At 38.3% G+C, this 13,819-nt stretch overlaps 1 long non-coding RNA gene across 3 annotated transcripts in view; it reads right to left on the bottom strand.

Moving 5' to 3' along the window:
- LOC144320079 (uncharacterized) overlaps nucleotides 1-13,819 on the bottom strand; it is a 44,774-nt gene that overhangs the window by 10,035 nt on the left and 20,920 nt on the right. Inside the window, exon 2 of one of the 3 annotated variants that reach the window (XR_013385661.1) lies at nucleotides 2,499-2,605. The exons of the other annotated variants lie outside the window; for them this stretch is intronic. This is a non-coding gene — a long non-coding RNA (uncharacterized LOC144320079). The remainder of the gene's footprint in view (nucleotides 1-2,498; nucleotides 2,606-13,819) is intronic. 3 annotated transcript variants of the gene reach the window in all.

Here is a 13,819-nt window from a genome sequence, read left to right as displayed (position 1 = left end):
GAATGAAGCTTTCTGATAGTATAGATTGTTATTCTTTACTGCCTTACATTCATGACCAGTTACAAAGAAATAAAAGTCAAAGCACAAAACCATAATTTTTAGCATATATTTACACATGAGAACAAATGCTTACCCTTCAAACTTGTCACATCTGGAGGCTATTTGTCTATTCCAATCAACTTAAATCTGCCTGAAATACAACATGAATGCATGTTTCTAAAATACGAATAAGAGGGGCACCTGGGTGGCTCAGTCTCTTAGGTATCTACCTTTGGCTCTGGTTATGATATCAGGGTCAGCCCCAAGCCCCAGTGGTTGGGTCCCTGCAGAGTGGGAGTCTTCTCCCTCAGCCCCACTCTCCCCATACTCATATTCTCTCCCTCCCTCTCAAATCAATAAATCAATAAATCTTTCAAAAATAAATTATAAGAAAATATATTAAATCTGTAAATATCAAGAAAGACAAAAGTCAATTAAAATTGTACATTTATATTTAACAAAGTTCAGTAATTTTCCTCAGCTTTCAGTGAAAGGCTATTTTTTTGAGGAAGGGGAGGGCAAGATGGCAGAGGAGTGGGGTCCTCACCTCACCAGGCCCCACCCACTTACCTAGATAATTGTCAAACCATTCTGAAAACCTACGAATTGGACCTGAGATTTAATGTGAGAACAGCTGGAACACTACGGAGAGAAGGGTTTTCGCTTTTAACAAGGTAGGAAGGCGGAAAAAATAAAAAAAAAACTCAAGTGGGGCAGGGGCGGGGAGGGCCGGGCTAAGAGGGGGCGGTGAGAGCCTGGGGGACAGGAAAGCTCAGCCCTGGAGAAGCGGGAACTTTAAAAATCCGCGCCAGATTCTTCCCGGAGGGAAGGGCGCTCAGCAGGGAACTCAGGCAGGATCCCAGGAGGGGCAGTGGAGCCCCAGGTTCCGGGGTCACTAACAGAGGAGGCGCGCCCGGGGGAGAGCGCACCACGCACCACGGGGGGATCTCGGTAAAGGGCTGGAGCCGCCCGGCGGGGCCTCGGGGAGAAGACGGTGGGTCAGGCGGGGGCTCCAGGCGAGGGGGCTGCGCCCTGCTGCCTTCAGGAGCCACGCCCGGGGGGCCTGATTACAGCTGCACAGGCCCCGGAGCCCAGGGTGCGGGGTACACAGCCCAGGATCCTGCGTTTCCCCCCCTCCCCCCCACCCCCCTGCACAGAGGGAGGTGGGGAGGGCACAGGACAGTGAGGACGCTCCTGCCCCCAGGCAGCCCCAAGCTCTGCATATCAGTGCCCCCCCCCCGCCCCCCGGGAGCATCCAGGCCAGAGCGGACTGAGAGATGCGGTAGTTACTGCAGGAGCTGACTCCAGGGCTGGAGAGCTGGCCGCCACCAGTGGGGTTGTTCCTCCTGGTGTCACTCTGTGCCTGGGCGGGGCCGGGCCTCAGGGAACAGGGGCCTCACATGATAAACAGCTCCCACTGAGCCGTGCACCTGGCAGAGGGCGGGGCAGCTCCCCCAGGTGCACACACCTGAGAGCACAGCAGGACCCTCCCCCAGAAGACCAGCTGGAAGGACAGAGGATGAGCGAGTTCTTGACCCAGCAGCTCTGGAAAGCTACAGGGGAAGTAGGGTGATTTACACTATATAGAACCATATGATATCATTCCTTTTTTTTTTTTCCTTCCTTTTCCAGTACAACTCATTTTTATATCAGACTAAATTTCTAATATTTTTCTCTTTCCCAGCTTAATTACAATATTTTACCACCTCTCCATTATTAAGATTCTTCCTTTTTGACTTTCATATTTCTACAATTACAGGTCCTAGATATATTTTCCACTTCTAGATTCCCTACAACATACTCAACTTAATTTTGGGAGATATACAAGATATTTTGTTTTGTTTTGTGTTGTTTTCTCTGATTCATTTTGTTCTACAATGGCAGAAGTTAATACCTTCTAAAACATGACCAGCATGACTCAGAACCAAGTGGTATACTGTGCTGGTTCATTCTGTCAGATTCCTCATTTCCATTCTGCCCCGCTCTTTTATCTAATTTATGTTTTGGTGGTCAATGGTGGGGCCCTCTACAAGTATTCCTGGTTTATATAAATTTGGGACTCAGCATCTTCTAACATACAGAACTTAATATACTCAAAAACAAGAGGATCACCTTCTAGAACCCCTCAGGTAGACTATAGTCTCCCTCCACTACAACTTCGTCACCACCACCATCTTCCCAGTCCCCAACCCTTTTTTTTTTATCCTCATCCCCCCTGCTTTTTTTTCTTTTTTTCCTCCTCTCTTACTTAGGATTCATGGCCATTTATTTTTTACTACTTTGTCTTAAATTTTGTTTTTCACTTTAGTGATGCTTTTGTTTTATTTTTTTCTGATCTTTGCTTTCAATTTCTGGCAGAATCATCTAGGGTGAAACATAGGTCATGGTTGATAATCTTGACTGAGCCCACTTATACAGCCACTCAACACTGAGCAAAATGACTAGAAAGAAGAACTCACCACAAAAGAAAGAATCAAAAACAGTACTCTCTGCCACAGAGTCACAGAATTTCGATTGAAATTTGATGTCAGCCAATTCAGAAGCACAATTATGAAGCTATGGGTGACTGGAAAAAAGCATAAAGAAATCAAGAGACTTCATGACTGCAGAATTTACATCTAATCAGGCTGAAATTAAAAATCAATTAAATGATATGCAATCCAAACTGGAGGTCTTAACGACCAAGGTTAATGAGGTGGAAGAAACAGTGAGTGACATAGAAGACAAGTTGATGGCAAGGGAGGAAGCTGAGGAAAAAAGAGAAAAACAATGAAAAGACCATGAGGAAAGGATAAGGGAAATAAACGACAGCCTCAGAAGGAAAAATTTACATATAATTGAGTTTACAGAGGACGCTGAGAGGCCAGAGGGCCAGAAAGCATATTTGAACAAATCATAGCTGAGAACTTCCCTAATTTGGGGAGGGAAACAGGCATTCAGATCCAGGAGATAGACAGGTTCCCCACTTAAATAATTAAAAACTGTTCAACACGTCAACATTTAATAGTGAAACTTGCAAATTCCAAAGAAAGAGAGAAAATCCTTAAAGCAGCGAGAGACAAGAGATCCCTAACATATATGGGGAGAAGTATTAGATTAACAGCAGACCTCTCCACAGAGACCTGGCAGGCCAGAAAGGGCTGGCAGGATATATTCAGGGTCCTAAATGAAAAGAACATGCAGCCAAGAATATTATATCCAGCAAGACTCTCATTCAGAATAGAAGGAGAGATAAAGAACTTCCAGGATAGGCAGAAACTGAAAGAATACATGACCACCAAACAAGCTCTGCAAGAAATATTAAAAGGGACTCTGTAAAAGAAAGAAGAAGCCCAAAGAAATAATCCACAAAAACAAGGACTAAATAAGTATTATAATGACATTAAATACATTCAGTTACTATTTTTCAATAGTAACTCTGAATGTGGATGGGCTAAATGATCCCATCAAAATATGCAGGGTACCGGAATGGATAAAAAAGCAAGACCCATCTATTTGCTGTCTACAAGAGACTCATTTTAGACCTCATGATATCTCCAGCCTGAAAATGAAAGGTTGAAGAACCATTTACCATTAAAATGGTCCTCAAAAGAAAGCTGGGGTAGCAATCCTCATATCACTTAAATTATAGTTTATCCCAAAGACTGTAGTAAGAGATCAAGAGGGACACTATACCATACTTAAAGAATCTATCCAACAAGAGGACCTAACAATCATGAATATTTATGCCGCTAATGTGGGAGCTGCCAAGTGTATCAATCAATTAATAACCAAAGTAAAGACATACTTAGATAATAATACACTAATGCTGAGAGACTTCAACACAGCACTTTCTGCAAATGACAGATCTTCTAAGCACAACATCTCCAAAGAAACAAGAGCTTTAAATGATATACTGGACCAGATGGATTTCACAGATGTATAAACAACTTGCATCCAAACACAACTGAATACACATTCTTCTCAAGTTCACATGGAACTTTCTCCAGAATAGACTACATACTGGGTCACAAATCAGGTCTCAACCAATACCAAAAGACTGGGATTGTACCATGCATATTTTCAGACCACAATGCTTTGAAACTTGAACTCAATCACAAGAAGAAATTTGGAAGAAACTCAAACACATGGATGTTAAAGAGCATCCTGCTAAAAGATGAATGGGTCAACCAGGAAATTAGAGAAGGATTAAAAAGATTCATGGAAACTAATGAAAATGAAGATACAACCATTCAAAATCTTTGGGACAGCAAAAGCAGTCCTGAGAGGGAAATACATCGCAATACAAGCATCCCTCAAAAAACTAGAAAAAACTCAAATACACAAGCTAACCTCACACCTAAAGTAACTGGAGAAAGAACAGCAAATAAAACCTACACCAAACAGAAGAAGAGAGTTAATAAAGATTCGAGCAGAACTCAATGAAATAGAGACCAGAAGAACTGTACAAAACCAAGAGTGGTTCTTTAAAGACTTAGTAAGATAGACAAGCCATTAGCCAGCCTTATTAAAAAACAAAAAAGACTCAATAAAATCACGAATGAAAAAGGAGATATCACAACCAATACCAAGAAATACAAATGATTTTTAAAACATATTATGAGCAGTATATGCCAATAAATTAGGCAATCTAGAAGAAATGGATGCATTTCTGGAAAACCACCAACTACCAAAACTGGATCAGGAAGAAATAAAAAACCTGAACAGGCCAATAACCAGGGAGGAATTGAAGCGGTCATCAAAAACCTCCCAAGACACAAAAGTCCAGGACCAGATGGCTTCCCTGGGGAATTCTATTAAGTGTTTAAAGAAGAAACAATAACTGTTCTACTAAAGCTGTAGAAATAATAAAAAAAGGAACAGAATACTTCCAAACTCATTTTATGAGGCCAACATCACCTTAATTCCAAAGCCTGACAAAGACCCCACCAAAAAGGAGAATTATGGACCAAAATCCCTGATGAACACAATGCAAAAGTTCTCAACAAGATACTAGCCAATAGGATACAACAGTACATTAAGATTATTCACTATGACCAAGTGGGATTTATCCCCGGGATGCAAGGCTGGTTCAACACTCATAAAGCAATCAACGTGATAGATCATATCAACAAGAGAAAAAAACAAGAACCATATGATCCTCACAATAGATGCAGAGAAAGCATTTGACAAAATACAGCATCCATTTCTGATAAAAAATCTTCAGAATGTAGGGATAGAGGGAACATTCCTCAGTCCCTTAAAAGCAATCTACAAAAAGCTCACAGCAAATATCATTCTCAATGGGGAGACACTGGGAGCCATTCCCCTAATATCAGGAACATGACAGAGATGTCTACTATCACCACTGCTCTTCAACATAGTACTAGAAATCCTAGCACAGCAATCAGGCAATAAAAAGAAATAAAAGGCATTCAAATTGGCAAAGATGTCAAACTCTCCCTCTTCGCAGATGACATGATACTGTAAATAGAAAACCCAAGTGACTTCACCCCAAGATTGCTAGAATTCATACAGCAATTTGACAGTCTGGCAGGATACAAAATCAATGCCCAGAAATAACTAGCATTTCTAAACACTGAGAGTGAAGAAAGAGAAATTAAGGAGTCAATCCCATTTACAAGTGCACCCAAAAGCAAAAGATACCTAAGAATAAACCTAACCAAAGAGGTAAAGTATCTGTACCCTAAGAACTATAGAACATTTATGAAAGCAATTGAGGAAGACTCAAAGAGATGGAAAAATATTCCATGCTCATGGATTGGAAGAATTAATATAGTGAAAATGTTTATGCTACCCAGGGAAATTTACACATTGAATGCAATCCCTATCAAAATACCATGGACTTTCTTCAGAGAGTTGGAACAAATAATCTTAAGATTTGTGTGGAATCAGAAAAGACCCCAAATAGCTAGGGGAATACTAAAAAAGAAAACCAGAGTGGGGGGCATCACAATGCCAGATATCAAGTTGTACTACAAAGCTGTGATCATCAAGACAGTGTGGTACTGGCACAAAAACAGACACATAGATCAATGGAACAGAATAGAGAATGCAGAAATAAGCCCTCAGCTCCATGGTCAATTAATATTTGACAAAGCAGGAAAGACTATCCACTGGAAAAAAGACAGTCTCTTCAATAAATGGTGCTGGGAAAATTGGACAGCCATGTGCAGAAGAATGAAACTAGACCATCCTCTTATACCATACACAAAGATAAACTCAAAATGGATGAAAGATCTAAATGTGAGACAAGAATCCATCAAAATCCTAGAGGAGAACACAAGCAACACTCATTTTGAACTTGGCCACAGCAATTTCTTGCAAGATACATCTATGAAGGCAAGGGAAGCAAAAGCAAAAATGAACTATTGGGACTTCATCAAGATAAAAAGCTTCTGCACAGCAAAAGAAACAGTCAACAAAACTAAAAGATAACCTACAGAATGGGAGAAGGTATTTGCAAATGACCTATCAGCTAAAGGGCTAGTATCCAAGGTCTATAAAGAAGTTATTAAACTCAACAGCAAAAAAACAAACAATCCAATCATGAAATGGGCAAAAGACATGAACAGAAATGTCACCAAAGAAGACATACACATGGCCAACAAGCACATGAGAAAATGCTCCACATCACTTACCATCAGGGAAATACAAATCAAAGCTACCATGAGAAGCCACCTCACACCAGTGAGAAAGGTGAAAATTAACAAGACAGGGCACAACAAATGTTGGAGAGGATTTGAAGAAAGAGTAACCCTCCTGCACTGTTGGTGGGAATGTGAACTGGTGCAGCCACTCTGGAAAACTGTGTGGAGGTTCCTCAAAGAGTTAAAAATAGAGCTACCCTACAACCCAACAATTGCACTGCTGGAGATTTACCCCCAAAATACAGATGCAGTGAAATGGCAGTATAGCAGCAATGTCCACAATAGCCAAACTGTGGAAGGAGCCTCAGTGTCCATCGAAAGATAATGGATAAAGATGTGATCTATGTATACAATGGAATATTACTCAGCCATTAGAAACAACAAATACCCACCATTTGCTTCGACGTGGATGGAACTGGAGGGTATTATGCTGAGTGAAGTCAATCGGAGAAAGACAAACATTATATGGTCTCATTCATTCAGGGAATATAAAAAATAGTGAATGAGATTATAGGGGAAAGGAGAGAAAAATCATTGTGGATGACAGAACATGACAGTCTCCTAACTCTGGGAAATGAACGAGGGGTAGTGGAAGGGGAGATGGGTGGGGGGATGGGGTGACTGGGTGACAGACACTGAGGGAGCACTTGACAGAATGATCACTGGGTGTTATGCTATATGTTGGCATATTAAACTCCAATAAAAAATATATACAAAAAAAAACATATTGCAAAACTGCTGCACTCGTAATTTTAAAAGTACCTTCAATTTACCCTTCCTCATCTGCTTCTGCTTTATCTCTGATAATCTAGATGCTTAAAGTCTCTTATTGTAAAACCCTCAAATGCTTGAATGTTAATATCTAATATTAGCCCAATTGCCAGCAATCATAATCTAAATAACATTAACAGTCATTAGCTTTGGCACAAGAAAGGGGATAATCTATATTCAGTAAAGGAACAAACTACTTTCTCCACACCTAAGAGATAGTGGGACTATTAGAGTTTGGAAGCCAAATTTGCATATAAATCATATTCATCAATTTATTATTTCCTTTCTTAACTAGTGCTTTGGTATACCAATTTGTTTTTTTTAACTTATTCAACTCTTCTTTATTATTTGCATACTTAGTTCAGAAAATTTTCCACTGTCCTGGTCTCCCACTCTCACTCTATTTAGCAGACAAAGATCTTTAAGAAAAAAAAAATCAACATTTCTCTTCCCATTCTCTTTCATGGCAATCCTTCAAGTGTGGGCAGAAGACAATTGGGATTACTGAGGCACTTTCAAGGGTCTGCAAGATCAAATTATTTTAATAGTAATATTAAGACAATATTTGCCTTTTTACTGTGATGATATTTGCAGTGATGATGAAAAAGTAATGGGTGAAACTGATGGTACATTAGTACAAATCGAGAGTGACATCAAACTTGCTGTACTCTTCACCATCCTGTACTTGTAACAAACAAAATTCCAATTTGTCCTTCATAAAGCAGTAAAAAATTAATCATAGTAAATTTTAATATTTGATTATATATATTTAAACTATCCTAAGTGATAATGACAAATATACATAGAATACTTCTGCACACAAAGTACTCTTTGGGGAAAGAACATGTGTGAGTGCTTAGATTGTGAGTTAGACTAGCCACTTTTTTAAGTGAAACACCATTTTTACTTAAAAGACTAACTGATAATGTGAGATTATTCAGACTTGGGTGTTTGACAGAGATTTTCACAAAAATAAAGTGGGTCTTATACTTCAGGGAAACAACTGACATTTGTTGCCAATGAAAAAAATGTGAGGTTTCAAGTGAAAAGAGGAGTTTAGACAGCTTGTATCCTCTACTAATGGAATTGACAGCTTCCCAGTATTTAAATATTTTCTGAAAAAAAATAAATATCTTCTGATAAGTCAGTAAGAATAGTAATGAACATATATTGTACAACAAACAAATATTTCTCAAATGATCAAAACATAATGTTAAAAGAAATCATACAGGTGAAACAATCCACTTAAAGTACAAATAGAAAGAATGGATTTAAAATATTCCATTCCATTATTAAAATAATAAAATTTACTGATATAGTTTCAGATTCTACACTGCACCTAATCTTTAGAAAACTACCACTTGATGAGTTTTGATATAATATTAAAGAAGGCAACTCACAAGTATCTCAAAAGACTATTAAAATACTCTTTCGTCTGTGGGAGATATGCTCTCCTCATACACTTCAACTACAACATTATATTTACATCAGGGAGACTACCACATGGACCATAACACTGAGCCAGACTGATAAGATACTTAGTCCATACAATTGTTCCATGTTGTATCTTTGGAGCCTGGGACAAACAAGTATCCAATGATTGCTGACATAATTTTATAAATAATTCTGTTCTCTGACCTGACATCCTCAGCTAATCTTGCTGATTTCTCTTTCATTGTTTTCTGCCCTCCCCTTTCAAAGTAGGTATTTTTAGGGTACTGTTTTTTCCCTCCTTACTTTGAGTATTCAACTTAAATGTACTTACCTGTCACCAAGTCCTCTTGACTTTTTAATAAATATTGGGCACTAACTTGAATTTCTAATGATCTACTTCACTCCTTTGCATGGAAATATCAATAACCATTCAAATTGAACATATCTCAAAAACAGTTCAGTTCACTATCTCCACTTCTGTAGGACAAAGCCTTCTCTTCCACTAAAAGGACCATTTGTTCAATTAGCCAATTATATCACATCAGTATAACATGACCATATATTTCTTTTCACATTAAAACTGAGTAAGAGTGGGTAACTAAGTGGCTCAGTCAGTCCAGCATCTGCCTTCAGCTCAGGTCATGCTCCCAGGGTCCTGGGATCGAGTCCTTCATGAGGCTCCCTGCTCAGTAAGGAGTCTGCTTCTCCCTCTGTCCTTCTACCTTGCTCATGATATCTTTCTTTCTCAAATAAGTAAAATATTAAAAAAAAAAACCTGAGTAACATGTCTGATGTGTATTATTTCATTACTGTCCTTTTAAGGAATATTTTATTTATTCTACTTTAATGTCTAGCATGCTTTTATTTTGAGAATATTTTTATTGAGATGAAATTCATTTATGCTGAATAAAACAAAAATAAGCTATTTTGATGTAAACAATTCAGTAGCATTTACTACATTAACAATGTTGTACAACTACAACCTCTGCATAACATAGTTTCAAAATATTTCTCACCTCCCCCTGCCCCTGACAACCATTAACCACTAATCTTTCAACTGGTATAGGTTTACCTATTCTGGATATTTTATGTAAATATGAAGCGTATTCATTCAATTAGCATAATGTTTTGGAGGTTTATGCATGTTGTAGCACACATTCATATTCATTTTTAAAGTAACCCTTCTACTAAAAATCCAAGATACATGATAAAATTTCAGAAACTGCAGTCACTATGTAGAAATCCTTAAGCTAGCCTCAGGATTTAGAGATACAATTATACACTTGAAACAAAAGTAGTAAAAAGTGAACACAGTTCCTTATAAAATGGATAACTTCACTATCTTCAGAAATACTTCAAAATGTCTTGGTAAGAGTGTCATTGGAGACTTGAGTGATATCATATCCAATAAAAATATATACCCAGCTTAAGGAAAAACAGAATTCATTCACTTGTGTTGTCATCTTATTCTCAGAAATAATGATGGAGTAAGCATTAGTAGATAGAATTTATAAGCACCTGGTTAACACAGTTCTAAGGCAAGAGAAAATGTATCAGGAAGACATGTGTATTTAATTCATGAGGGAAATCTATTTTGTTGAGACAGGGGTAGTTTTCAGCTTTCTCTGTAGATGGGATGAAATATCACTCTGGATAATATAATTCTCTTTGTTGTGATTCTATGCTCATCAAGACACCTTCAGGTTATTTACTTAGAAGTTGTATACTAAGTATTCCCATGGATAATGGATATGAGTATCCCTTTAGAAATAAACACACTGGCATTTTTATAGACAAGGAATCTGTTTAGCACTAATCAGTCTATAGCACCCAGCAGAGTACCTGACACAAAACATATTCAATAAATGTAATTTGAATGAACCAGTAAGGGAACTCAGCATCTATAATACTTTGTGCTTAAAATATAAGGGAAGGGGGAAGAAATGTGTGGGAAATATCAGAAAGGGAGACAGAACGTAAAGACTGCTAACTCTGGGAAACGAACTAGGGGTGTTGGAAGGGGAGGAGGGCAGGGGGTGGGAGTGAATGGGTGACGGGCACTGGGGGTTATTCTGTATGTTAGTAAATTGAACACCAATAAAAAAAAATAAAAAAAAAATAAATAAATAATAAAATTGGTGTACATAGGATAAGTTGAAGAAAACATACTTTACTAGTCATTTCACCATCTTTCCCTAATGTAAAGCATTTGGAAAGTAATGTTATTGGGATATTTAATCACTACATTACTGAGGAGAAAAGAATAAGTGAATTAAAAATATGCCTAGGATAATTAAAATAAAGAGACTATTTGGGAAGCTAGAATTACTTATATAGGGACGCCTGAGTGCCTCAGTGGTTGAGGGTCTGCCTTTGGCCCTGGGCGTGATCCCGGAGTCCAGGGATCGAGTCCCCACATCAGGCTTCCTGCATGGAGACTGCTTCTGTCTCTGCCTGCGTCTCTGACTCTCTTTTTGTGTCTCTCATGATAAAATAAATAAAACTAAAAAAAATTCTTTTTTTAAAATATTTTATTTATTTATTCATGACAGAGAGACAAAGAGAAGCAGAGACACAGGCAGAGGTAGAAGCAGGCTCCATGCAAGGAGCCTGATGTGGGACTTGATCCCAGGACTCTGGGATCATGCCCTGAGCTGAAGGCAGATACTCAACCACTGAGCCACCCAGGTGTCCCCAAAAAAGAATTATTAATATGGATTTTAATATAGTAAATCTCCAGTAGAAATCACGATTTTTTTGTCAAATGCTATTATTTAGAGATAGGAATTCAGGGATATTGTTCAAAAGACACACTAGTTTTCTAAGAATGACTCAGACTCTCAAGGTATACAAGGAGTCTCAAGATTCCACTCTGGAAAATGTATTCCACTTGGAGAAACTGCTGATATAATTAACTCTGGAAAGCATGAGATCCCTATGGACTTCCTTTTGGTAAGAAATTTCAAGGACAATTGCAAGAGCCATTTTTTAATAGGACAGAATTATATTATTATTATTATTTTTTTTTAGAATTATATTATTGTTCATTAGTTTTTTGGTTTGAGTTTTTGTGGGGCAGAGAGACAGGGAGGGGAGAGGAAGAGAGAATCTTAAGCAGGCTCCAAGCCCAGGGTAGAGCTCCATTCAGGACTGGATCTCATTACCCTGAGATCATGACCTGACCTGAAATTAATAGACCCTTGACCAACCAAGCCACACAGGTGCGCCTGGATTTTGTTTACCCCAAAGTTACATTTTTGTAATTTTTTATTTGAAGACATTTCTGCTGTATTATAGCAATGTTGCAACTTGCTCAAAATTCAGCAGATTTTGTTCTCCAAGGATCCCAAGCTGTCTTAGTATATTATTCCTACTATTAAATCTTCCTATTGTGGTGAATCTATTCTAAAGGAGTATACATTTCAAGTCTTTTTTTCCTCTTTGTACTGATTTTCAAAAGAGAATACGATTATATCAAGAGTTTATGAAAATGGTTCTCTGACTGTATTGCCTGGTGAGGGTTATGACAGCTTTCAAAATCATCTTCTGTGGGTGTCTTAGTCAATCATAATGAATGCTGTTTGCAGTGAATCCAGGGAGATTAGGGGGGGAAATGGTTAAAAAGCATTTTCTAGTATGCAAAGTACATGATTGCATCCTCCAGATTCCAACAACTATTCCAAAGTGCAGCTACAAAAAGGGTGACAACTATATCTTGATTCATTCTCATGCTTCATTTTCTAACAATCATCATATATTTTTTTGGACATCCACAGCATTAAGCAGCACCTCCCTCAAAGTAGGCTACCAAAAATCTCATCATTATCTCAAAAAGAGTTAGGTTAGAGCCAGGCCAAGAACTAAGAAGTCTTTTAATTACTTTTGTTAATGTAAGAGGATTTTTTTTCACAAGTGTGAATTTTTAGGGCCACCGTGTACTTTCTTAGAAGAAAATATTTTTTAAAGATTTATTTATTCATGACAGAGAGAGAGAGAGAGAGAGAGAGAGGCACAGACACAGGCAGAGGGAGAAGCAGGCTCCACGCAGGAAGCCTGATATGGGACTCGATCCCAGGTCTCCAGGATCACACCCTGCCTGGGCTGAAGGCAGAGCTGAACCACTGAGCCACCTGGGCTACCCAGAAATTTGTATTTTAGAAATTTCTCCTAAATTGTATACATAATCTCTTATTAAATTTATTGGTTGCTTCTTCCAGGTATAATTTGATGCATAATTTCTATGTTCATCTAGTGGAATTGAGTGGGAAGATTTTCCCTTGTTTCTGCTTAGGGAGGATGGCACAGATTGGTGTATTGCAGAAGGCTGCATTGGTTTCTAAAACAGAAATGTTAACACTGAAATTTGAATCATCTTGAAGTGATTGATAAATTGAGAAGCTCTTTAAGACTGGGGACTGCTGTATACCTTTAATATCTTTGAGTGTCCTATGTCTATTCATAGGACATTTTTACAAATTGGTACTTGTAATTTTATGTTAGAATACATAATTTGGTCTTATTTGTTTTTCAACCTCAACCAACTATCTCCCCTCTCCATGTTTAGATAAAATCATACATTTTTCTTTACGTTTGCATTAGAGTTACTGATATTTATAACCAAAATACGCCTGTCACAATCAAACAAAACTATTGAGTACAATTCTATTTATCTAGTCAACAAACTTTCATAGATCATTGATCATAAGTCAAATCCTGATGGACACACACACACACACACACACACACACACACATCCCTGCTTCTTCCTGCTCCTAATCTCACAAGGTATATACATAAGCGTTGATGTCATAGAGGGACCAAACCGGAAGCGTCTGGGAAATCCTTGGAGAGGAGGAAATGTTTGAGGAAGCACTTGAAAGAAGGTAGACACTTCCAGGGAGACCAGACAATGAGAACGTGTGTGT

Source organism: Canis aureus, chromosome 9, assembly GCF_053574225.1.
Source record: "Canis aureus isolate CA01 chromosome 9, VMU_Caureus_v.1.0, whole genome shotgun sequence".
In the NCBI taxonomy this organism is placed as follows: Eukaryota; Metazoa; Chordata; class Mammalia; order Carnivora; family Canidae; genus Canis; species Canis aureus.
Note: the sequence above shows the minus strand (reverse complement) of the source record. Positions and strands in the feature narration are given on the sequence as shown.